This window comes from Lissotriton vulgaris, chromosome 5 (genome assembly GCF_964263255.1).
Source record: "Lissotriton vulgaris chromosome 5, aLisVul1.2, whole genome shotgun sequence".
In the NCBI taxonomy this organism is placed as follows: domain Eukaryota; kingdom Metazoa; phylum Chordata; class Amphibia; order Caudata; family Salamandridae; genus Lissotriton; species Lissotriton vulgaris.
This window is the reverse complement of record NC_141693.1, coordinates 581,908,037-581,935,566: the sequence shown is the minus strand read 5'-3', so window position 1 is coordinate 581,935,566 and position 27,530 is coordinate 581,908,037.

Here is a 27,530-nt window from a genome sequence, read left to right as displayed (position 1 = left end):
TGGCGGACAAAACTTCCTGATTTCCTTCGAATCGAACGTTAACAGACGTCACGCAGCAAAAAAAAATTCCGCTCATGCGCAGCCGCTTGAGTGCGTGCACGCGTGCGCCCCTATAGATATATCATTGACTTTAACTTTAATTTTCTCAACAACTCCTGAACGGATTTACACCATTCTAAAAAAAGCGTAATCTGCGAACCGGACTCTACAGTTTTGCCAAATTTCTTATAAATCCATTCAGCCGTTCGACCTGTAGCCGAGTCTAAAGGTCCTATGGAAAATAACATGGAGAAAACACGTTTTGGGACAACCCCTTATATCTCAGCCCCTACTTAACCAATCCCCCCCAAACTTTCAGGAAAGGAGCGCAGCGAACCGAGCCATCTTCTTCCACCAGGGCCAAAGTTATTCCAAATAGAATGTTGAGGATTTCCTATGGAAACTAGGTCCTAACTATAACTACCTACTGGCGACCGCCAGTAGGTAATATATATATATATATATATATATATATTACCTACTGGCGATAGCCAGTAGGTATATATAGTTAGGATTTTTTCTCTATGGAACTTTTGAAAATTCTATGCCTAATAACTTTGGCGTTTGTGGACGGAATTGGCTGAAATTTTCAGGAAAATGGCACATTTTGTTTCTGAGCAGCTCCTGGAAATTTGGGGGGGGTTCGTCAAGGGGGGGCCGAGAAAAAAGGGGGGTCCCAAAACGCGTTTTTCCCATGTTAATTTCCATAGGGCGGTTGGCCTCACTTTTAGCCCGAACGGCTGAATGGATTTCCACGAAACTTGGCAAAATTGTAGGGACTGTTAGCCTGATGTGCCTTTGCTAGGTCTCAATATATGTGCTTCAGTGGATTTTGAGAAATTAACGTTTAAAACAAGATATATATCTGTAAAAGCGCTCCGGGTAGCGCTCCGGTTCGCGAACTTTTCGCGTATCGGAACTTTGCAAAGCGAAGCTGATTGGCTCTCCGGTGTCTGTCAACATTCTAAACAGTCCGGAGCGGCCGCCATCTTGTCTCTCGGTAGGATCGAGAGACAAGAGGAGACCAAAACAAAGAGGGAAATGAAGGAAAGAGGGCAAGGTAGACCCCTTCTGACCCCATAGGATTGATAAGGGGGATATTATAAAGCCACGCGGGGCCAAAAAAAAAAAAAAAAACGATTTTTTCGCCGTAGAGACGCGTCTTGGTACGCGAACCGGGCAGCTAACCGGGCAGCTAACCGGGAAGCTAACCGGCAGTGTAACAGGAGTCTGAGGAGAAGCTGATTGGCTGTTATCATTGTAAACAGTCTGGAGCGGCCGCCATCTTGTCTCTCTGTGGGATCGAGAGACAAGAGGTGGAAAAAAAAAGGTGTAAATGAATGAAAGGGGTAAGGCAGACCCCTCCTGAACCCCTAGGATTGATGAGGGGGCTATTAAAGTTCCCTGCGGGGCAAAAGAAAAAAAAAAATTGCGATTTTTCGCGGTAAAGGTGCTTCCTGGTACGTTAACCGGGAAGCTAACCGGCAGCGTAACGGGAGTCCGACATATTGTGTTTTTTGAACGTTTGTGATATGTGCACGTGTGGATTTTGTCTAATTAAGGTTAAAAATATATATATATATCTTTAAGCGTGTTCTGGCGCGCTTACGTTTTGGGTTTGGTTTGCGCTGCAGAGACGATACGTCACGGTTATGCGATGCATCATGAGGCGTCTCACGGGCCACGTGATACGTCACTTAATAAAGAATATATTTTACAGCTATAGATATTAGCTTTTAAAAAACCAATGAAATTCACAGAAAAAACCATAGGTCATAGACCATATATAGTTAGGAATTTGCATTTACAAAACCTTGAAAATTCACTTAAAAAACCATAGGTTATAGACCATATATAGTTAGGGATTAGCATTTAAAAAACCTTATTTTATTTGCACTAAACCATTGAAATTCCATATATAGTTAGTTGCACTAACTATATATCGCGGACCCGCAATCCACTGCTAATGATGTCACATATTACATCATTCATGACATGGTCAGTGACATCACTGATGACATCACTGATGACATCTCAAATAACATCACTGATTACATCACTGATGACATCTCAAATGACATCACTGATGATATCACTGACATCTCATTTGACATTACTGATTACATCACTGATGATATCATTTATGTGATAATACATCTTCAGACTCTAATATAACCTTAGATACACTCAGTGTAAACAGGCACTCACAGACTGTCACACATCCATGGAGTTACTCACACACCTAGTCAGTCATGGAAAGAATCAATCACATCTCCATTTCCTCAACTATACAGTTATACACACCTTACTTATTCAAACATATAGTAACACATATTTACTCTCTTATACAATCCTTGATACAAGTTCACAATGATTCATACAGCCACTCACACATTCACTGGCTCTTATGTTCAGTTATTTATATATGTCAACTCTCACATGGAGTGTGTTTTACATATGTACTTACTTTGACATGTAGCACTGAGATATCCATTCACTCACCAATATACTCATGCACACAGTCAACTGTCCATACAGCTGTTTCTACATGCACTTTTGAACCCATACACCTAGGGAATCAACTGCTCACACATCTATGCACAGAGTTATACACCTCCCAGCCACCCACACACATGCTCAGTCTCCCATACAAATACTTGGGCAACCATTCAATAACCCATATAGTTACTGATATAGCTACTGATTTAAACATGCAGCAGTTTACAGAACAACATAAATAATGATTGCCAAATTAAGACACTTTAATCACTAAACCATACACTCAGTGAGACACATTTAATCATTCTCTCATACAGTCAGTCATGCACCTACTAAATCCTTCATCCAGACACTTATACATCCACTCATTCTTCAATATGTAAGACATATTTTAACTTTACAGAAACATACAGTCACTGGGTGTTGTCATCAGTGATGTCATCAGTGATGTCATTTGAGATGTCATCAGTGATGTCATCAGTGATGTCACTGACCATGTCATGAATGATGTAATATGTGACATCATTAGCAGTGGATTGCGGGTCCGCGATATATAGTTAGTGCAACTAACTATATATGGAATTTCAATGGTTTAGTGCAAATAAAATAAGGTTTTTTAAATGCTAATCCCTAACTATATATGGTCTATAACCTATGGTTTTTTCAGTGAATTTTCAAGGTTTTGTAAATGCAAATTCCTAACTATATATGGTCTATGACCTATGGTTTTTTCTGTGAATATATATATATATATATATATATATATATATATATATATTTTATTTTTTTTTTATATATATATATATCCAACAACGAATGCCCCACGGAGAAAGGCTGTCACACAAAATAGTTCGTCTTAATATTTAATTGCAGTTTGCAGACAGGGTTTAAAACGGAGCAATGCAGCAACATTAATTCGTAGCCAGACGCGTTTCAGGACATAAATTCCCTTCCACAGTGGCTGATGTAGAAACAGGGGGAAGCGGAAATGTCGCACTTATGTTCATAAATCTTGCCCCAGTGGGCGTGGCCAACCGCTTGGCCTTCTGGTCGTTATAGTTTTTTGACATTTTAGCCCGCTACTTACTGCTCCCAAATTACACCTTCACATAGTCCTTCAATAGGGCAGCAGGCATCCACTTCAAAAGCCTGTCGCTGCTTTTTAACTGCAACTCTGACCTGTGTTTCCAATGTCATCACCGTTTGGCGCTGTCCTGGACCTGCTGAACACAGTGAGCCTCTCTCCTAGCAGCTGGGCGTCGCTGCTATAACAATTCAACAAAGAATGCCCCACGGAGAAAGGCTGCCACACAAAATAGTTTGTCTTAATATTTAAATGCAGTTTGCAGACAGGGTTTAAAACGGAGCAATGCAGCAACATTAATTCGTAGCCAGACGCGTTTCAGGACATAAATTCCCTTCCTCAGTGGCTGATGTAGAAACAGGGGGAAGCGGAAATGTTGCACTTATGTTCATAAATCTTGCCCCAGTGGGCGTGGCCAACCGCTTGGCCTTCGGTCTTTATAGTTTTTTGACATTTTAGCCCGCTCCTTACTGCTCCCAAATTACACCTTCACATAGTCGTTCAATAGGGCAGCAGGCATCCACTTCAAAAGCCTGTCGCTGCTTTTTAACTGCAACTCTGATCTGTGTTTCCAATGTCATCACCGTTTGGCGCTGGCCTGGACCTGCTGAACACAGTGAGCGTCTCTCCTAGCAGCTGGGCGTCGCTGCTATAACAATCCAACAAAGAATGCCCCACGGAGAAAGGCTGCCACACAAAATAGTTTGTCTTAATATTTATTTGCAGTTTGCAGACAGGGTTTAAAACGAAGCAATGCAGCAACATTAATTCGTAGCCAGACGCGTTTCAGGACATAAATTCCCTTCCTCAGTGGCTGATGTAGAAACAGGGGGAAGCAGAAATGTCGCACTTATGTTCATAAATCTTGCCCCAGTGGGCGTGGCCAACCGCTTGGCCTTCTGGTCCTTATAGTTTTTTGACATTTTAGCCCGCTCCTTACTGCTCCCAAATTACACCTTCACATAGTCCTTCAATAGGGCAGCAGGCATCCACTTCAAAAGCCTGTCGCTGCTTTTTAACTGCAACTCTGACCTGTGTTTCCAATGTCATCACCGTTTGGCGCTGGCCTGGACCTGATGAACACAGTGAGCCTCTCTCCTAGCAGCTGGGCGTCGCTGCTATAACAATCCAACAAAGAATGCCCCACGGAGAAAGGCTGCCACACAAAATAGTTTGTCTTAATATTTAATTGCAGTTTGCAGACAGGGTTTAAAACGGAGCAATGCAGCAACATTAATTCGTAGCCAGACGCGTTTCAGGACATAAATTCCCTTCCTCAGTGGCTGATGTAGAAACAGGGGGAAGCGGAAATGTTGCACTTATGTTCATAAATCTTGCCCCAGTGGGCGTGGCCAACCGCTTGGCCTTCGGTCTTTATAGTTTTTTGACATTTTAGCCCGCTCCTTACTGCTCCCAAATTACACCTTCACATAGTCGTTCAATAGGGCAGCAGGCATCCACTTCAAAAGCCTGTCGCTGCTTTTTAACTGCAACTCTGATCTGTGTTTCCAATGTCATCACCGTTTGGCGCTGGCCTGGACCTGCTGAACACAGTGAGCGTCTCTCCTAGCAGCTGGGCGTCGCTGCTATAACAATCCAACAAAGAATGCCCCACGGAGAAAGGCTGCCACACAAAATAGTTTGTCTTAATATTTATTTGCAGTTTGCAGACAGGGTTTAAAACGAAGCAATGCAGCAACATTAATTCGTAGCCAGACGCGTTTCAGGACATAAATTCCCTTCCTCAGTGGCTGATGTAGAAACAGGGGGAAGCAGAAATGTCGCACTTATGTTCATAAATCTTGCCCCAGTGGGCGTGGCCAACCGCTTGGCCTTCTGGTCCTTATAGTTTTTTGACATTTTAGCCCGCTCCTTACTGCTCCCAAATTACACCTTCACATAGTCCTTCAATAGGGCAGCAGGCATCCACTTCAAAAGCCTGTCGCTGCTTTTTAACTGCAACTCTGACCTGTGTTTCCAATGTCATCACCGTTTGGCGCTGGCCTGGACCTGATGAACACAGTGAGCCTCTCTCCTAGCAGCTGGGCGTCGCTGCTATAACAATCCAACAAAGAATGCCCCACGGAGAAAGGCTGCCACACAAAATAGTTTGTCTTAATATTTAATTGCAGTTTGCAGACAGGGTTTAAAACGGAGCAATGCAGCAACATTAATTCGTAGCCAGACGCGTTTCAGGACATAAATTCCCTTCCTCAGTGGCTGATGTAGAAACAGGGGGAAGCGGAAATGTCGCACTTATGTTCATAAATCTTGCCCCAGTGGGCGTGGCCAACCGCTTGGCCTTCTGGTCTTTATAGTTTTTTTACATTTTAGCCCGCTACTTACTGCTCCCAAATTACACCTTCACATAGTCCTTCAATAGGGCAGCAGGCATCCACTTCAAAAGCCTGTCGCTGCTTTTTAACTGCAACTCTGACCTGTGTTTCCAATGTCATCACCGTTTGGCGCTGTCCTGGACCTGCTGAACACAGTGAGCCTCTCTCCTAGCAGCTGGGCGTCGCTGCTATAACAATTCAACAAAGAATGCCCCACGGAGAAAGGCTGCCACACAAAATAGTTTGTCTTAATATTTAATTGCAGTTTGCAGACAGGGTTTAAAACGGAGCAATGCAGCAACATTAATTCGTAGCCAGACGCGTTTCAGGACATAAATTCCCTTCCTCAGTGGCTGATGTAGAAACAGGGGGAAGCGGAAATGTCGCACTTATGTTCATAAATCTTGCCCCAGTGGGCGTGGCCAACCGCTTGGCCTTCGGTCTTTATAGTTTTTTGACATTTTAGCCCGCTCCTTACTGCTCCCAAATTACACCTTCACATAGTCCTTCAATAGGGCAGCAGGCATCCACTTCAAAAGCCTGTCGCTGCTTTTTAACTGCAACTCTGATCTGTGTTTCCAATGTCATCAACGTTTGGCGCTGGCCTGGACCTGCTGAACACAGTGAGCCTCTCTACTAGCAGCTGGGCGTCGCTGCTATAACAATCCAACAAAGAATGCCCCACGGAGAAAGGCTGCCACACAAAATAGTTTGTCTTAATATTTAATTGCAGTTTGCAGACAGGGTTTAAAACGAAGCAATGCAGCAACATTAATTCGTAGCCAGACGCGTTTCAGGACATAAATTCCCTTCCTCAGTGGCTGATGTAGAAACAGGGGGAAGCGGAAATGTCGCACTTATGTTCATAAATCTTGCCCCAGTGGGCGTGGCCAACCGCTTGGCCTTCTGGTCTTTATAGTTTTTTGACATTTTAGCCCCCTCCTTACTGCTCCCAAATTACACCTTCACATAGTCCTTCAATAGGGCAGCAGGCATCCACTTCAAAAGCCTGTCGCTGCTTTTTAACTGCAACTCTGACCTGTGTTTCCAATGTCATCACCGTTTGGCGCTGGCCTGGACCTGCTGAACACAGTGAGCCTCTCTCCTAGCAGCTGGGCGTCGCTGCTATAACAATCCAACAAAGAATGCCCCACGGAGAAAGGCTGCCACACAAAATAGTTTGTCTTAATATTTAATTGCAGTTTGCAGACAGGGTTTAAAACGGAGCAATGCAGCAACATTAATTCGTAGCCAGACACGTTTCAGGACATAAATTCCCTTCCTCAGTGGCTGATGTAGAAACAGGGGGAAGCGGAAATGTCGCACTTATGTTCATAAATCTTGCCCCAGTTGGCATGGCCAACCGCTTGGCCTTCTGGTCTTTATAGTTTTTTGACATTTTAGCCCGCTCCTTACTGCTCCCAAATTACACCTTCACATAGTCCTTCAATAGGGCAGCAGGCATCCACTTCAAAAGCCTGTCGCTGCTTTTTAACTGCAACTCTGACCTGTGTTTCCAATGTCATCACCGTTTGGCGCTGTCCTGGACCTGCTGAACACAGTGAGCCTCTCTCCTAGCAGCTGGGCGTCGCTGCTATAACAATCCAACAAAGAATGCCCCACGGAGAAAGGCTGCCACACAAAATAGTTTGTCTTAATATTTAATTGCAGTTTGCAGACAGGGTTTAAAACGGAGCAATGCAGCAACATTAATTCGTAGCCAGACACGTTTCAGGACATAAATTCCCTTCCTCAGTGGCTGATGTAGAAACAGGGGGAAGCGGAAATGTCGCACTTATGTTCATAAATCTTGCCCCAGTTGGCATGGCCAACCGCTTGGCCTTCTGGTCTTTATAGTTTTTTGACATTTTAGCCCGCTCCTTACTGCTCCCAAATTACACCTTCACATAGTCCTTCAATAGGGCAGCAGGCATCCACTTCAAAAGCCTGTCGCTGCTTTTTAACAGCAACTCTGACCTGTGTTTCCAATGTCATCACCGTTTGGCGCTGTCCTGGACCTGCTGAACACAGTGAGCCTCTCTCCTAGCAGCTGGGCGACGCTGCTATAACAATCCAAAAAAGAATGCCCCACGGAGAAAGGCTGCCACACAAAATAGTTCGTCTTAATATTTAATTGCAGTTTGTAGACAGGGTTTAAAACGGAGCAATGCAGCAACATTAATTCGTAGCCAGACGCGTTTCAGGACATAAATTCCCTTCCTCAGTGGCTGATGTAGAAACAGGGGGAAGCGGAAATGTCGCACTTATGTTCATAAATCTTGCCCCAGTGGACGTGGCCAACCGCTTGGCCTTCGGTCTTTATAGTTTTTTGACATTTTAGCCCGCTCCTTACTGCTCCCAAATTACACCTTCACATAGTCCTTCAATAGGGCAGCAGGCATCCACTTCAAAAGCCTGTCGCTGCTTTTTAACTGCAACTCTGACCTGTGTTTCCAATGTCATCACCGTTTTGCGCTGGCCTGGACCTGCTGAACACAGTGAGCCTCTTTCCTAGCAGCTGGGCATCTCTGCTATAACAATCCAACAAAGAATGCCCCAGGGCAGACTGCCCTTTATAGGAAACCGACGGCAGGGAACAGTATACTCCGCGCCGAGAGTAGCCATCCTCCCAGCCTCGTACGAAGCATACCGTAAGGTGAATTGCTTAGGCTAAAAAGGAACTGCTCCCGTGACACTGACTTTATGTCAGCAGCAAAGGAGAGCATACAGAGGTTCCGCATGAGAGGATATGATCCCGACATGCTAAATAGAACCCTGGAGAAAGTAGCCAGAATTCCGAGGCAACAACTGTTTGATTGTGATCAGAAAAGAAAAACGATTCTGAAACTGAGAACAAATTCAGGATGATCACAACATACTCGGATGGGGCTAATGCATTAAGAGGCATGCTCTCGAGAAGCTGGCACATCCTATGCACTGACCCAATAATCGGGTGTGATGTACCTGAAAGACCTCTCATTACTTTTCGTAAATCCAGATCCATAAAAGACATGGTAGTACACAGCCATTTAGCACCTACTAAAACTCCCATGAAGGGTGCCCTGAAGGATATGGCAGGTTTTTTCCCATGTGGAAGATGCCGGGCATGCGAAAACAGCAAGAGGGTTCTCTCTTACCAAATCCCAGGCCTATCCCACCCCAAGAAAATCAAGAAATTCATCACATGCACAACACCTTATGTGGTATACTGCCTCGTAGGTCCCTGTGGCCTCAAGTACGTAGGCAGTACAATTAACAATGTAAAGATGCGAGTGCTAGAACACCAACGTGCCATAATGAATAAGGATGTATCTTATCCTGTGGCCAGGCACTTCGCCCAGGAACACCACAGTAACCGTGAGTTACTCCAATATTTTGGTCTAGACCATGTACCATCTAATCCCAGAGGGGGAGATAGATTGTTATGTCTGCGTAGACTTGAGTCGCGACATATAATAGACATGCAGACCAAACAGCCGGGTGGGCTCAACATTGGGGAGGAACTCACAGTGCATTTGGGAAGGTAATGTAATAGGTTGGTACGACATTATATTCCATGTTCACAAAGGATCAATAGAAATGCGATGAGAATCCTTATAGAGAGATGTATTGTTACTGTGATCAGTTCAATCTGCTCTCTCTCTCTGTTTCTTCCTTTTCTTCTCCTTATATCTTTGTAACTTTGTAACACATTGCGGTCCTGCTGTCATTACATTAGTCGGTGACGTGCCGATACACGGCGAGATCACCTCTTTGTTCACCGACAGGGGACGAGATACCCATTGATGGGTTTTAAGCATAAGAGTGCCTACTAGCACATATAATAAGAGCCCCGTGTAATTGATAGATGACTGCGCTGTCTTAACATGGTATTTTTATGGTGTTGATACAATCGAATTATAAACCGATTGTAAAATCGCAATTTGTGGCATAGAACTTGCCGGTGATATGCTGATACACAGCAAGATCGAGTTTAGTTAGACCGGCAATGGTATAATACTGAAATAACACTTTAAATTGTGCTATCGTTTGTGAAGAAACCACTACGAAATGGCCGCCGTTTGCGATGTTACTGAAGTGTCCATCATTCATTTCATTGACAGGAAGTAAGGTGTATATAATGTGTCGGAAAGACACAGAAATGTAAACACTGACGAAGGACTCTTAGGTCTGAAACGCATCTGTTTTTTGTCCGTGGCTGATTAAAACCATTGCAGCATAACCCCCGTGAGTGCGTTATCGTTTGTTGAAAAAGGAAACGATTGGAGCTGCCATAAACACGCGTCAGTACCGACGCGCAACGGCATCAGCCCGGGCGTGCCTCGGTATTTTGGTACAATCAGAAGCTGGATATATATACACTGAAAAAACCATAGGTTATAGACCATATATAGTTAGGAATTCGCATTTACAAAACCTTATTTTACTCACACAAAACCATTGAAATTCCATATATAGTTAGTTGCACTAACTATATATCGCGCACCCGCAATCCACTGCTGATGATGTCACATATTACATCATTCATGACATGGTCAGTGACATCACTGATGACATCACTGATGACATCTCAAATGACATCACTGATGACATCACTGATGACAACATCCAGTGACTGTATGTTTCTGTAAAGTTAAAATATGTCTTACATATTGAAGAATGAGTGGATGTATAAGTGTCTGGATAAAGGATTTAGTAGGTGCATGACTGACTGTATGAGTGAGTGATTAAATGTGTCTCACTGAGTGCATGGGTTAGTGACTAAACTGTCTTAATTTGTGCATCATTATGTCTGTTGTTCTGTAAACTGTTGCATGTGTTGATAAGTAGCTATATGAGTAACTATATGGGTTATTGATTGGTTGCCCAAGTATTTGTATGGGAGACTGAGTGTGTGTGTGGGTGGCTGGGAGGTGTATGACTCTGTGCATAGATGTGTGAGCAGTTGATTCACTAGATGTATGGTTTCAAAAGTGCATGTGGAAACAGCTGTATGGGCGGTTGACTGTGTGCATGAGTGTATTGGTGAGTGAATGGATATCTCAGTGCTACATGTCAAAGTAAGTACATATGTAAAACACAGTACATGTGAGAGTTGACATATATAAATAACTGTGCATAAGAGCCAGTGAATGTGTGAGTGGCTGTATGGATCATTGTGAACTTGTATCAGGGATTGTATAAGAGAGTAAATATGTGTTAGTATATGTTTGAATAAGTAAAGTTTGTATAACTGTATAGTTGAAGAAATGGAGGTGTGATTGATTCTTTGCATGACTGACTAGGTGTGTGAGTAACTCCATGGATGAGTGACAGTCTGTGAGTGTCTGTTTACACTGATTGTATCTAAGGTTATATTAGAGTCTGAAGAGGTTCATCGTATTATCACATGAATGATATCATCAGTGATGTGATCAGTAATGTCAAATGAGATGTCATCAGTGATGTCATCAGTGATGTCATTTGAGATGTCATCAGTGATGTCATTTGAGATGTCATCAGTGATGTCATCAGTGATGTCACTGACCATGTCATGAATGATGTAATATGTGACATCATCAGCAGTGGATTGCGGGTGCGCGATATATAGTTAGTGCAACTAACTATATATGGAATTTCAATGGTTTTGTGTGAGTAAAATAAGGTTTTGCAAATGCGAATTCCTAACTATATATGGTCTATAACCTATGGTTTTTTCAGTGAATTTTCAAGGTTTTGTAAATGCTAATTCCTAACTATATATGGTCTATAACCTATGGTTTTTTCAGTGAATTTTCAAGGTTTTGTAAATGCTAATCCCTAACTATATATGGTCTATAACCTATGGTTTTTTCAGTGAATATATATATATACATACATATATAAACATATATCATCTGTATATCTATATAAATACAAACATAAATGCATGCATACATATACTTATATGCATACAGATGCATGTTATTTACATGAAAGTTGAAAAAACACTAATAAAAGCAAAGCTAAAAAGCCACCTCATTACAAACAGAATGGCTTTAACTTAAACGAGGGCGAGATCTATTGCATTTTCAATGCTTGTTTACTTTGGTTCTATCAAGAAGGCATTCAGGGACGTCTGCTGCTGGTATTCAAAGTGCATGTTTCAGTCTGCATGTCAGAATTTTTTTTAATGAAATAGAAGAGGATTTGAGAAGTCACTCAAAATGATCCCTAATTTTTCTTTCTGAAGCACTAATCATACTTTCTATGGCAAAATTAACCCCCTCATGTTGTTCCTTTTTAAATTGAGTGTTTTCAGACTTACCACTTCATTCCAATCAAGATGGCTTCTGGTGTGCCATACTTTTGTCATAAGTAAGACTGTTAGCGCTCTAGTTGTTCTTTAGAACACTCTGGGACATTCTGCCATTGGGCTATACTTGGGGTACATCTGGGTGATATTTGGGCTACATTTAGGCTCTTTTGTCTCTGGTGGCCATCTTGGGAGACTGTATGTCAGAATTTTTTAATGAAATTGAAGAGGGTTTGAGAAGTCACTCAAAATGTGCCCTAATTTTTCTTTCTGCAGCACTAATCATAATTCATATGGCAAAATATACCCCCTCATTTTGTTCCTTTTTAAATTAAATGTTTTAAGAGTTACCACTTTATTCCAATCAAGATGGCTTCAGGTGTGCCATACCTTTGTAATAAGTAGGACTGTTAGCGCTCTAGTTGTTCTTTAGAACACTCTGGGACATTCTGTCATTGGGCTATACTTGGGCTACATCTGGGTGATATTTGGGCTACATTTGGGCTCTTTTGTCTCTGGTGGCCATTTTGGGAGACTGCATGTCAGAATTTTTTAATGAAATAGAAGAGGATTTGAAAAGTCACTCAAAATGTGCCCTAATTTTTCTTTCTGCAGCACTAATAATACTTCTATTGCATAATATACCCCCTCATTTTGTTCCTTTTTAAATTAAATGTTTTAAGAGTTACCACTTTATTCCCATCACGATGGCTCCAGGTGTGCTATACCTTTGTAATAAGTAGGACTGTTAGCGCTCTAGTTGTTCTTTAGAACACTCTGGGACATTCTGTCATTGGGCTATACTTGGGCTACATCTGGGTGATATTTGGGCTACATTTGGGCTCTTTTGTCTCTGGTGGCCATTTTGGGAGACTGCATGTCAGAATGTTTTAATGAAATAGAAAAGGATTTGAGAAGTCACTCAAAATGTGCCCTAATTTTTCATTCTGCAGCACTAATCATACTTTCTATGGCAAAATATACCCCCTCATGTTGTTTCTTTTTAAATTAAATGTTTTAAGAGTTACCACTTTATTCCAATCAAGATGGCTTCAGGTGTGCCATACCTTTGTAATAAGTAGGACTGTTAGCGCTCTAGTTGTTCTTTAGAACACTCTGGGACATTCTGTCATTGGGCTATACTTGGGCTACATCTGGGTGATATTTGGGCTACATTTGGGCTCTTTTGTCTCTGGTGGCCATTTTGGGAGACTGCATGTCAGAATGTTTTAATGAAATAGAAAAGGATTTGAGAAGTCACTCAAAATGTGCCCTAATTTTTCATTCTGCAGCACTAATCATACTTTCTATGGCAAAATATACCCCCTCATGTTGTTTCTTTTTAAATTAAATGTTTTAAGAGTTACCACTTTATTCCAATCAAGATGGCTTCAGGTGTGCCATACCTTTGTAATAAGTAGGACTGTTAGCGCTCTAGTTGTTCTTTAGAACACTCTAGGAGGCTGCAGTAGAACACAAAGGAATCAACTGACAGTCTCTGTCCTTGTTGGATGTACATGTTTTACTGAGAATGTCAGACTTCATTTTCACATGACTGAGAAAGATAATGTGAATTTACAGAAAATATGCTTTCAGTTTAGCTTATAGATCCCCTTCCAAACCACTGTGGGAAAATCATGAGATATTAGTTTTCTTTCAAACAATATTCATGATATCACAGCAGAAGGTTTTTTCACATGGTAAAATCACCTTAGAACCCACCACAATTCCTAAAACGAGTATGGTACCATCAACAAATGATTTATAATGTAACTAAAGTCCTAAAAACCTCTATTAACTACAATGCTTTTTAATGAGGTGCTATCATGTATATTGGTCCCAAGATGGCTGCCAACACTTCTTGGATGAAGTGCTGACAGCCAATCAGATCAGATGTGTGGTTAGGCTCCGCCCAGATATATATCTTTTTTTGAACCTAAATTACTCAAAATCCACTGGAGCACATATATTGAGACCTAGCAAAGGCACATCGGGCTAACAGTCCCTACAATTTTGCCAAGTTTCGTGCAAATCCATTCAGCCGTTCGAGCTAAAAGTGAGGCCAACCGCCCTATGGAAATTAACATGGGAAAAACGCGTTTTGGGACCCCCCTTTTTTCTCGGCCCCACCTTGATGAAACCCCCCCAAATTGTCAGGGGCTGCTCAGAAACGAAATGTTCAATTTTCCTGAAAATTTCAGCCAATTCCGTCCACAAACGCCAAAGTTATTAGACATAGAATTTTCAAAAATCCCATAGAGAAAAAATCCTAACTATATATACCTACTGGCGACCGCCAGTAGGTAATATTACCTACTGGCGGTCGCCAGTAGGTATATATAGTTAGGATTTTTTCTCTATGGAACTTTTGAAAATTCTATGTCTAATAACTTTAGCGTTTGTGGACGGAATCGGCTGAAATTTTCAGGAAAATGGCACATTTTGTTTCTGAGCAGCCCCTGAAAATTTGGGGGGGTTCCGCCAAGGGGGGGCCGAGAAAAAAGGGGGGTCCCAAAACGCGTTTTTCCCATTCATTTTTCCATAGGGCCTTTGGCCTCACTTTTAGCTCGAACGGCTGAATGGATTTACACGAAACTTGGCAAATTTGTAGGGACTGTTAGCCCGATGTGCCTTTGCTTGGTCTCAATATATGTGCTCCAGTGGAGTTAGAGAAATTAACATTTAAAAATACAGATATATCTGTGACAGCGTCCCAGATAGCGCTCCAGATCGCGTACTTTTCGCGTAACGGAGCTTTGCAAAGCGAAGCTGATTGGCTCTCCGGTGTCTGTCAACATTCTAAACAGTCCGGTGGGGAGGCCATCTTGTCTCTCGGTAGGATCGAGAGACAAGAGGAGGAGAAAAATGAAGGGGGAATTTAATGAAAGGGGACAAGGTAGACCCCTCTTGACCCCCTAGGAATGATGTTGGGGTTATTAAAGGGTCCTGTGGGGCAAATTAAAAAAATTTGATTTTTCGCGGTAGAAGCACTTCTCGGTTCGCGAACCAGGTCGCAAACTGGTAGCGAAACGTGAATTCGCCATTTTGTGTTTCGATTTAATTAAATTACTAGATGGAGGAAAAGCAATGTGAGTATTGGGTATAAGGGGGTATGGGAGACGTATCCTGACCCCCTATGTTTTCTGAGGGTGGTTGAGGAGGCTCATATATGTTGATACTTGTCTTCCAGCGGTTGCGCGTGAGCGTTTTTTTTTTTTTTTTTGCCGCTTGACTTCTGTTAACGTTTGATTAGAAGGAAATTAGGAAGTTTTGATCGCCATTTTGACACTGCAAGTAAATATATTGTTAAAAATAATTGTTATAAATTAATCCATATTGATAAACATTATGTGCGCCATCTTGCTTTTTTTCCAATGCCACACTTTTGTCGTGCACGGCAGCCATTTTAGATGCCTTGACCAGACCCACTCTCTGTACGCCGCAGATCTTCAGCATGGCTCCCCACCCTCGCAAGCATCTCCTCCACGCACTGGTCACCCCTGCTCTCTCTCTCATGCATGGGTCATAAACTTCCCCCCATCTGCGCTGCTCTTCCCTGAGTATCACACCCTGTGCCCGCCCGACACCTCCCTTTCACCCTATTCACTACCGCACCCTCTGACACTCCTCTTCCTCTGTGTCCGATTGTCCAGGCCGGTCCCAGGCTATCACCTAGCCCTGCGGATGTAGTTTATGGCCCCAACTGTAAAGAATCACCCCTGTTCAAAGGAGTTACAGTAGATCAAGGTCGCCACCTCATGAGATCCGTCACACCACACGCGTTCCTACTTTCTGATAACGTTCCTGTATTGTGATTGGGGAGGGGATTCTCACTGTAAGGGTGTGTGGGACCAAGCCTGAAGCGGAAGATTCCAGGGATGCCTTTTTGTACATCAAAGTCTTCACAATTATGTGTCACATTAAAAATATATAGCACTCCAACAAAGTAGTAGGATTATAACACTTTAATAACTTATAAATATATACAACGCTCCAACAAAGTAAACACGTTAAAAAAAAACTTTTTAAAGAACTATTTACATGACATTGCTTTAACCAGGATAGACAAAGAAATGACACAGTGAATTAAAAGTTTCTGAAAGAAATGCCAAGAATGTCCCATGTGAAAGTGAATTTTATCTGGCAATTTTTTTCTTTTCCTTCTCATGAAAAGAAAGTTAATGCCAGGTTCGTTACCTGCCTCATCTGCAAAAAAAAAAAACTCTCGAGAGGGACCGAAAAAAAATATAGCTATGGTAATCATACCATGCATCGGCACATGGAGAGGTGGCACCCTCTTAATTATTCTAAAGCACAACTTCGAGATTTGGTGGATAATCCCCATTCGGCAAAAACATCCATTAATGACTTAGCAATAAGTGAGTCAGAGGCAAGGGAAACAGTCCCAAATCTGCAAAAGAACTTTGGTCAGATGAGATTGCCTTGTGTAGCATGTTGAAAATTAATTTCATGTGGAGAGATGAGTATTACTTTAATAAATAGATCATATGAAAATCATCAATGTCCAAAACGTCCTAGAAAGTAATTTTTGTCATTTTTGAGGAAGAGAGACAACCTTTAGTGGTATGGGGTCGTTTTCGTTCGAACTAGGGGGGCCAGGTGACATCCCTGCGGGGTGGCTTAGGGGCATTTAAAACAACCTCCCTGATACAGGTAGCATATAAAGTAGAGGGTAAATACCAGGACCTTTATCGATTGCTTTATGCTGTACAAAAATGAAAAACACATACAACAAACCTGGACCATTCATATTTTCAATGTTTCTGCGTACTATACTTTTTAACCCTTAACTAATTGAGCTGCTTGATTTCACCTGCTTTTTAAAAATAAAAAAAAAATCGGAAACAGTGGCCATTTCTTCGAAACTTACCAATCTACGCGTTACAACTACGTTTGCTTTTTCAAAAACCTTTAATAAAAATGTTGGTGCCCAAATACGGGCCTACAACCCCCTGGGCCGGCCACGGAGCAGGCTGGAACTGTAAATGGGGTGGGGGGGGTATTTTTTTGTGGAAAACATAACAGAGTCAGTGGTCGTTGATTTCATAGTAAAAAGTGCGACAAGTGCAACAAAATCATATCGATAATTCATTGTGAGCAAGTACCATTAGTGTCGACAATTCCAACCTTCAATAATAAATACAGTAATCAATGATGCATTAGAACTTAATATCAATTCATTGTTCAAACGTGTAATCAGTCTTATCCCATATCAATTCATGTGCTAAAAACTGCATACATATCTCATGATATCAAGGCTGAGCAATCGGGGCACAACAAGGAGTTGAGAGTTTCATTTGTACCGGCGCCATTTTGGGTGAGGTCAGGAAGGTCCAAGTATAGTCAAAATGTCTCTACCAACTCGTGGTTGGACCGGGACCTCTTTCGGCAGTCCAAAAGTTTTCGTTGAAGGGTAGCAGAGGGGACTGCCGACATGAACCATCAGTCAAAGTGGGGTGGGAGGCAACAATCTCTCCTACCGGGTCATACTGGTGTCCCACCGGAACTGATCAAGTTGGTAGTCTTGCAGGATTTTGGTGATTTCAAGACTGAGGCCGGCGCCGGCATGAGCGCGCCGACGTCCCGCGGCTACGTCGTGGTCGTTCCGTGGGTGATCATGGCAGTCATTCCCCGTCGGGGGCTCCCGGGCTCTTACAGAATCTTCAAAGTTGAGGAGAACATTTCTGGACGCAGGAAACTAGAAGCGTCGTTGCACCGCAACAGTGGACGAGACCCCCGCTGGGTGAGCGGAGCATCATTGCCTCGCAATAGTGGACGAGACCTTTTGTCGGGTGAGTGCAGCGCCGCTGCATCGCAAGAGTGGAGGAGCCCTTTTGTTGGGTGAGTGGAGCGTTGGGGGTGCAGCTCGTTCGCGCCGCCTCTCCCTCCCAGCGCACCCCACGCCGACACCTGGCGTTGATATCCGTGATGTCCGGACTAGGCGATAAGAGGGGGGGGAGTCGGAGGCAGAGGCAAGACACCCCCCCCCCGTGGCCTGCATGGCGCCGCTTCAGGACCGAACGGGAAGCCCGGGGCCAGACCAGGAGATAAGAGGGGAGGGTCGGTGGCATGTGCAAGACATTCCACTCCAGTGTTGTCGCAGCTATAGTTGCCGTCGGCCTCGGCTCCTCTCCTGGTGCACCTTACGCGACGACCCTTTTGATGGGTGAGTGGAGCGTTGGGGGTGCAGCTGAGGGGGCCCCACCTTGGGGGGTGGGAGAGGCTCGTTCGCGCCGCCTCTCCCGATGGATTTAGGCCCAGATCCTTGTACTGGGGTGAATGTATGACATTTTTCTACATTCTGTCCATCAACTGTGTTCTTTGCAATTTTCACCCCAAGTGTGCTGGGTATACTCAGACGTGAGTCCCAGGCTCTCCACACCACTGGAGTCAAGCTATTCAGGCTGATGAAGGCTGATAGCCAGCAACCGGTCCTTGGATGCTTGATTCCGGTCTGGGAAAGACATGGCTTGGTAGTTCGGACTGGACTGTTCCCATGAGGCACAGGGTTAGAGCTGATTTGCATATAGCCAGTGTCTAACCCAGGGTGGTGTGGAGTGCAAAAAAACGATGGATTTAGGCCCAGATCCTTGTACTGGGGTGAATGTATGACATTGTTCTACATTCTGTCCATCAACTGTGTTCTTTGCAATTTTCACCCCGAGTTTGCTGGGTATACTCAGACGTGAGTCCCAGGCTCTCCACACCACTGGATTCAAGCTATCCAGGCTGATGAAGGCTGATAGCCAGAAACCGGTCCTTGGATGCTTGATTCCGGTCTGGGAAAGACATGGCTTGGTAGTTCGGACTGGACTGTTCCCATGAGGCACAGGGTCAGAGCTGATTTGCATATAGCCAGTGTCTAACCCAGGGTGGTGTTGAGTGCAAAAAAACGATGGATTTAGGCCCAGATCCTTGTACTGGGGTGAATGTATGACATTGTTCTACATTCTGTCCATCAACTGTGTTCTTTGCCTCTCCCTCCCAGCGTACCCCATGCCGACACCTGGCGTTGATATCCGTGATGTCCGGACCAGGCGAAAAGAAGGGGGGGGTCGGAGGCAGAGGCAAGACATCCCCCCCCCGTGGCCTGCAAGGGGGAAGAAGAAGGGAATCGGGAGACCAGTACATTTCGGCCCATCCACGCCACGGCTGATGGCGGTTAGCTGGGCCCCGCCCTGCACGTGTCGAGGCCTCATCTTCCGGATGGGCGTAACCGTGGCCCTGTTGCACTTCGGGAGTTTCCGGAATGGGGGTAGGTATCTGCTGATTTGTATCTATTTCATGTTACCGTTAATGGGCGTGGCGGGCGGTGGGACAGACATGCTTGGAGCAGTGGGGGGGTGGCGGAGCCTAGCTACCTCGTGGCTGCCGTAACGTCAAGCTTGTCTTTTTTCACCACTTCCATGTTTCTTATTTCTAGCGAAGTCAAAAACTCCTCAGTGGCCTACTGATTTTGTTAGATTTCTTTCCCTTTCTTTTCAAGTGTATTTCATGCTAAAGTTTCTGTTTAACAGGATATAGTGATTACTTCGTTTTTTACATATGTCTTCTTTATTAGGGGTACTCTCCGGTTGAGCCAGATGATGTACCTCTAAGAAATGGTCCGGGTGGAACTAGTTTCTCAATCAATGGGGAGTAGATGGGTATGACAGATTACAACGGGGGACAAAGGTCCGCATTACCCACCCTTCACTACTTGCAAAGACTAGACAGAATATTTCTATTCCACGTTATTTACAAACAAAGAATACCTCGAGAGAACTATTCCTTGAACAATAAATGTCCAGCCAATCAATCAATCAGTGGGGAGAAAAACAGGTTTGACGGATTACAACGGGGGACAAAAGTCCGCATTACCTATCCTTCACTATCTGCAAAGGGAGAAAGAATATTCCTATTCTTCTCTGTTTGTAGACAGGGAATATCTCAAAGAGTAATAATCAATAAAAAATTAACAACTTTAAGGTAAATACTCACAATATGACTACTCAACGAAGTTAAAAAGTAACGGATATAGGTACTTGAGAGGTTTTCGGTGGCAGATAATCTACAATATACACTTGTACATATGAGTCTGATACAGGGCGGATCTCTGTATAACTATGGATAATTAGATATTAGGATGGCATACAAAGCTCCCAACCTTTTTACTTTTTCTCTTAAAAGGTTTCAAATTGGGGACAAATATTAGGCTGTGCTCTAGAGGTTGACGGTGTTGCTCCACTGGTACTCGGGCCTTCTCATGAAGCAGAAGGAGCCGCTCTCAATCTCTTTAACTCTTCCCTTGCAAAGTTGACCGGATTCTTAGTCTGCAACTGCTTCAGCATACTTGCAGTTCCACACAAGTCCTTTTTATTGGGGTCTCCTCTTGAAAGCAGTCTTGCATATGCAGCAAGTAACTTTTCTTGCATTCACCTTTTTTAAGACTTGTGAAAATTAATTTCAAAACATTCAATAAATACGGTGTTACTATGCATTGTGTCATATGCTTTATTAAAAATATGCAGAAAATGTTCCCTTTGGTGGACCAAAGTCTGCATGTACAATGCCAGTGGAAGCGTTTCAGGCACACTGCGAAGATTTTAAAAAATATAAATATTGTCAAGTTTTACTTTGACTTGTGATGTTTGATCTCATTTAGTCACTTCAATCTAAATTTAAACACTAATTTTCTTTTTGTTTTGCAGATTAACTACAATACTTATTTTGGACTCCATATTATATGTTGTTTATTATATTGTTTTGTTACTTATAGTTCTAGTTATTTATTGTAGTGTTATATTTTAGTTATAGTTCCAGTTAATAAAAGTTAATTAAAAAAGTACATACGTCTTTTTTTTTGTGGGGGTAGCAGTCATCAATAGAAATTATATTTATAATTTGAAGTATAATGCTGAAGCTCATTCATTAGCAACATATTGTGGTGAAATTTTTAACCTATGTGCTGACGTAAGTGTTCCATAAACTACTACTATGGTAACAGGCAAAATACTGTTTGGGGGTAGGGTATAATACGCAGGAATGCTGTAAAAATAAATGGGCAAGGGCTGTTTTGTTTACCACTGTTGCAACATAAAGTGATCGATAAAAACCCAATAATCCGGCCTATCAGCGACTAAGACAGCAGGTCGAGTCTCTTTTGCTCAACGGCTCCCTCATGGGACGAAGAAACGCCCTTTTTCACGAAATAGGAATATATTACTTGCAGGACAGTTGTTAATTTCCCGTGAAAATACATTAGCCTGGAACATTGTTAGTGATAAACTGTAAATGCATCTGGGTCCTTTGCTTAAAAAAAAAAATTATAAAATATATTTGTGAATTAGAATAAGAATATATGTTACAGCTATAGATATTTGCTATTAAAAAAACATTGAAATTCACTGAAAAAACCATAGGTTTTAGGCCATATATAGTCAGGGATTAGCATTTACAAAACCTTAATTTACTCGCACAAAACCATTGAAATTCGCACATATAGTTAGATTGGTCAATTGTTGCTGCAATACACCATTCAAAGATGGCGACCAAACTGGCTGAACATTTGAACTGTAGTCCTACCTCTATGCACTTGATTTTTCACCATGTAAATAGCACTTTGAAGTTGTACACGCTAACCGTGACCAAGCCTTAGTGGCGAAACGCGTCGGTAGGGAGCTGCCGATTCTGTGCCCTAAATAAATCCACTTGAAGCATCCAAAGGCAGCCTGTGTCGTTCTTCTTAGAGGGGGAACCTTGGTTTCGTACAATAGGGTGTCCGGCACCCACGCAGGCTCGCCGTAATCAGAGACGAGGAATAGCCGGGAGCGGTGTTGGAATATATATATATATATATATATATATATATATATATATTGCGCTCGTCAAATCCCGGCAGATCCCCAGGAATGAAAACAGCACTCGGGAGGTTCCTTCTCACAGAGTTAGTTTATTTGACTACAAGCTACACCACAGACGCGTTTCGGCAATTTGCCTTCATCAGTGTGTGTGTCCACACGCACAACCAGGTACATTTATCTCGGTCAACATTCGAATTGTGTAAGGGTTACGCCTCTTAATGAGCATTGACAGAGGACTATATCCCTCCCAACAATTGCGAGCTCCATCTTGTACTGGTCAATATCCACCATATACATTACTCACAACAGATGCAATGAGACATTATGTAACCTATAGATAGGTAAACACGCTATAGTGGGAGGTAACATACATCACTATGCTGAGGTTGCATTAAAGGATACAGCCGTGGATCGGCAATTGTCCTCCAGAGGTATTCTAGCTCATTAGAGGTGGGTCCAACTCATACACTGGAATGGGTGTATAACCAAAATAATGAAAAAAGTCTATGTCAGCATGTATAAACTAAGAAAAGGGTCAACAAGGAAAAAGTGCCATATCTAGATCATACTTAAATACAGAAGTCATGTTCTATTAGGAATCAAAGAGCCCTTTGAACCTAGAAATCATCATTACAATTACTTTGAACCATGAATAATCATTCATGTGCATAGATTCTGTACGACAATAGCTGTCTGATCTAGAATTCATCAGATTAGTGGTCCTGCCAATTGTCTTTAGCACATAAAATATATACAGTTCATACAGTTGATCCACAGAAGTTCGACAAACAGAAACCTATCTTATAAAGGGAGACTTACAGAAGACACATACATCATTTACCTAGATGAAATACCATCTCTTCCCCACTGTTCATACCTTTAGGCCATTTTGTAGAAAGATCTATAATATAACGTGATTCTAGCCTACGTAATCGTCACAGGCGATCTCCTCCCCTGACGTTATTTCTGATAGTGTCAAGACCAAAGTATTGCAACTGACTACGGTCTCTGTTATGTTTCTCAGCGAAGTGCCGGGCGACTGGATAAGATGGATCTGCTTTATCAATCGCTCTTAGGTGTTCCAGGATCCGTAGTTTTAGCATATTAATGGTGCTCCCTATGTAGCGGAGGCCACATGGGCAGGTCAGGCAATAGACCGGTAGGGGTGTGCTACATGTAATAAATTGCTTGATCCGCAACTTCTTACCGGTTTCAGGCACCTCAATAGAGAGGACCCTTTTTCTCCCTGTGCAGGCCTTGCATTTTCCACATGGGTAAAACCCACTCATGGTTTTTAAGGTATTGCTCTTCAGAGGAGGTTTCTCTAAGTGACTAGTAACTAGGCGGTCCCCTAGAGATCTTGCTTTACTGAAGGTAATGAGTGGGTGGGTAGGTAGGTCCTCCTTGAGTATGTTGTCTGTCTTGAGAATGTGCCAGTTTCTACGGAGCATAGCCCTCAGATCATCAGCTCCAGCGGAAAAAGGAGTTATTAATCCAAACTTTCCGTTGTCAGCCAGTGATGTTTTGGGATCCTTCCTTGTGGTGGATCTAGGTGTCAGTAAGGAATCTCTTGGGATAGCCCTTACTCTATTCAAGGTTTTATTAAAGTAGGACTTCTCCATATCCCCTGGCAACAAATCTACTCACGCATTCCCTCGCCGCCACTTCAAAATCCTCTAATCTCGAGCAATTTCTCAAGAGTCGGAGTAACTCTCTGTAAGGAATGCTCTTAATGAGTTGCTGGGGTGGCTGCTGCTGGCAAAAAGTGTAAAATTACCAGCAGTGGTTTTTCTGTGTAGGGCTGTGTGAATGTGAGGATCTTCTGAAAACACTTTCAGATCAAGATAGTCCGCCGCCACCGGACTCACCGTCCCTGAAAAGTGTAGATTATAATCATTCTCATTGAGTAGTTTGATGTAGGCCTGTGCTGTCTCAGATGTGCCCCGCCAGACGATGAACAGGTCATCAATGTACCTGAACCAACCCTCAGTCCTGCCCTCTGAACCATCTACAATACAGCTCCTGGGTACCTACTCCTCCCACCAGCCAACGAAAAGGTTCGCATAGCTGGGAGCGAAGACAGTACCCATCGCCGTTCCAGACACCTGCCTGAACAGTTGATCCTCAAACAAAAAAATGTTGTTGCTCAAACAAAACTCAGTAAATTCGAGGATCATAGTATTGTGTTGGGTGAATCTTAATTGTCTTAAGTTCAGGAAATGCTGTATAGCTTTCAGGCCATGCTGGTGTTCTTTGACTGTGTACAAACTTGTGATGTCCAACACAATTAACTGGCAGTCGTCGTCCCATTTCACATTCCGAATTTTGCTAAGAAAGTCCTTGGTATCTTGGACATATGAGGGTAGAGTTAGTACCAAAGTGAATAAAAACTTATCAATGAAACGGGACATGTTTTCAGTGAGACTGGGTTTAAAACGGAGCAATGTAGCAACATTAATTCGTAGCCAGACGCGTTTCAGGGCATAAATTCCCTTCCTCAGTGGCTGACGTAGAAACAGGGGGAAGCGGAAATGTCGCACTTATGTTCATAAATCTTGCCCCAGTGGGCGTGGCCAACCGCTTGGCCTTCTGGTCTTTATAGTTTTTTGACATTTTAGCCCGCTCCTTACTGCTCCCAAATTACACCTTCACAAGTGAAGTGAAGTGGATGCCTGCTGCCCTATTGAAGGACTATGTGAAGGTGTAATTTGGGAGCAGTAAGGAGCGGGCTAAAATGTCAAAAAACATAAGTGCGACATTTCCGCTTCCCCCTGTTTCTACATCAGCCACTGAGAAAGGGAATTTATGTCCTGAAACGCGTCTGGCTACGAATGAATGTTGCTGCATTGCTCCGTTTTAAACCCTATCTGCAAACTTCAATTAAATATTAAGACAAACTATTTTGTGTGGCAGCCTTTCGCCGTGGGGCATTCTTTGTTGGATTGTTATAGCAGCGACGCCCAGCTGCTAGGAGAGAGGCTCACTGTGTTCAGCAGGTCCAGGCCAGCGCCAAACGGTGATGACATTGGAAACACAGGTCAGAGTTGCAGTTAAAAAGCAGCGACAGGCTTTTGAAGTGGATGCCTGCTGCCCTATTGAAGGACTATGTGAAGGTGTAATTTGGGAGCAGTAAGGAGTGGGTTAAAATGTCAAAAAACTATAAAGACCAGAAGGCCAAGCGGTTGGCCACGCCCACTGGGGCAAGATTTATGAACATAAGTGCGACATTTCCGCTTCCCCCTGTTTCTACAATAGCCACTGAGGAAGGGAATTTATGTCCTGAAACGTGTCTGGCTATGAATTAATGTTGCTGCATTGCTCCGTTTTAAACCCTGTCTGCAAACTGCAATTAAATATTAAGACAAACTATTTTGTGTGGCAGCCTTTCTCCGAGGGGCATTCTTTGTTGGATTGTTATAGCAGCGACGCCCAGCTGCTAGGAGAGAGGCTCACTGTGTTCAGCAGGTCCAGGACAGCGCCAAACGGTGATGACATTGGAAACACAGGTCAGAGTTGCAGTTAAAAAGCAGCAACAGGCTTTTGAAGTGGATGCCTGCTGCCCTATTGAAGGACTATGTGAAGGTGTAATTTGGGAGCAGTAAGGAGCGGGCTAAAATGTCAAAAAACTATAAAGACCAGAAGGCCAAGCAGTTGGCCACGCCCACTGGGGCAAGATTTATGAACATAAGTGCGACATTTCTGCTTCCCCCTGTTTCTACATCAGCCACTGAGGAAGGGAATTTATGTCCTGAAACGTGTCTGGCTACGAATTAATGTTGCTGCATTGCTCGTTTTAAACACTGTCTGCAAACTGCAATTAAATATTAAGATGAACTATTTTGTGTGGCAGCCTTTCTCCGTGGGGCATTGAGACTGCCAATGGATGACACAATGGGGCGGCCCGGTGGATGTTTATTGTCTTTATGTAGTTTAGGTAGATGGTAAAATGTTGGTGTGAGTGGTTGGCTGTTTCGGAGAAAGAGAAATTCGTCCTTACTCAGCATGTTGCATTCATGCCATTTCCCTATTAGTCTGTCATAACTCTGGATACTATCTTGGTATATTTCATTGGTACACTTGATGTAGAAGTTGGTGTCAGAGAGCTGGCGTAGTGCTTCATATCTGTAATAGTCTCTTGTTAATAACACCACATTCCCCCCTTTATCCGAGGGTTTAATTATGATGTTGTTGTCCTTCATGAGGTTATGTAGAGCCAGTTTTTGTTGCTCTGTGATGTTATGTTTATAAATATATATCTGGATAGCATATAGTGCGGCGTGCGTGATTGTTAAAGGTCGTTGGCATGAAGGAAAATTTAGACCACTGGTCACTAAAACTCAATCTCTAGGAGATTGTACAGCTCAGCGAGCTGAACTACTGGCTTTTAAGATGGCGCTTGAAAATACCGATAGCGAATTCCCCACACTAATAGTGTGCGATTCATATTACTGCCTTCAGTCTTACAATGAGTACTTGCAGAACTGGGTTCAGAATGGTTTCAAAGATGCAAAAGGTGGCACAATCAAGCACAAAACGCATTGGGAACAAGCAGTTATTTTAGAGAAAGAACTCCAAAAGACTCACGTGATACATACACTGAGTCATCAATGTGATGGTGTTCACGTTGCGGGGAATTCATTGGCTGATGAAGTAGCGAAGGCAGCTGTGCAAACGGCTTCCGTAGCTGCTATCACACGGTCAAAAACAAAAATAGACAGCGATATAATGCAAGCTGTCAGTGCTTTAGTAAAAGATGATAGAAAAACACTCCCAAAAGGCTTTCCAGTAAAATACTCTTACATAACTGATGCGAATAATGTTCCTTTTGCTCGAATCCCTGGAGTGGGGGATAGGGCTATTCCAAACATGGAACACAGGTTAGGACTAATTTTAGCGGCACACGAAGGGCTCGCTTCTGCACACGCTGGTGTTTCGCCACAGTATCATTATTAAAACAGAAATATTGGTGGCCGCGCATGAGAAAACAAACTAGGAATTAAGTTCTAGAATGTGAAATATGCCAAAGAATTAAAGTATCAACAGTAAAACGACCAGCACAGGCGCCCCTTCTAATCTCAGATAAACCATTAGCATGTGTTTACCTGGACCACTGTGGTCCCTTACAAAGGGATGGCAGCTCTAAATATATCATGGTCGCAGTGGATTCCTGCACGAGATTCATTTGGATGTGCCACCAGCGCTCGGCTGACGCCAGAATTGTTGTAAAAGATTTGCGAGTCTTTATCGGCACATACGCAATTGGCATGCTACATTCTGACCAGGGTCCTACGTTTAGCTCTAGAGCTTACAAAGAATCCATGACCAGCATGGGCATTGCATTGCGGTACTCTTCTCCCTTCCATCCTGAGGGAAATGCGGTTGTGGAAAGAAAAAACCGTGACATAAAGCAATCTATAACAGCAAGAGTATTAGGT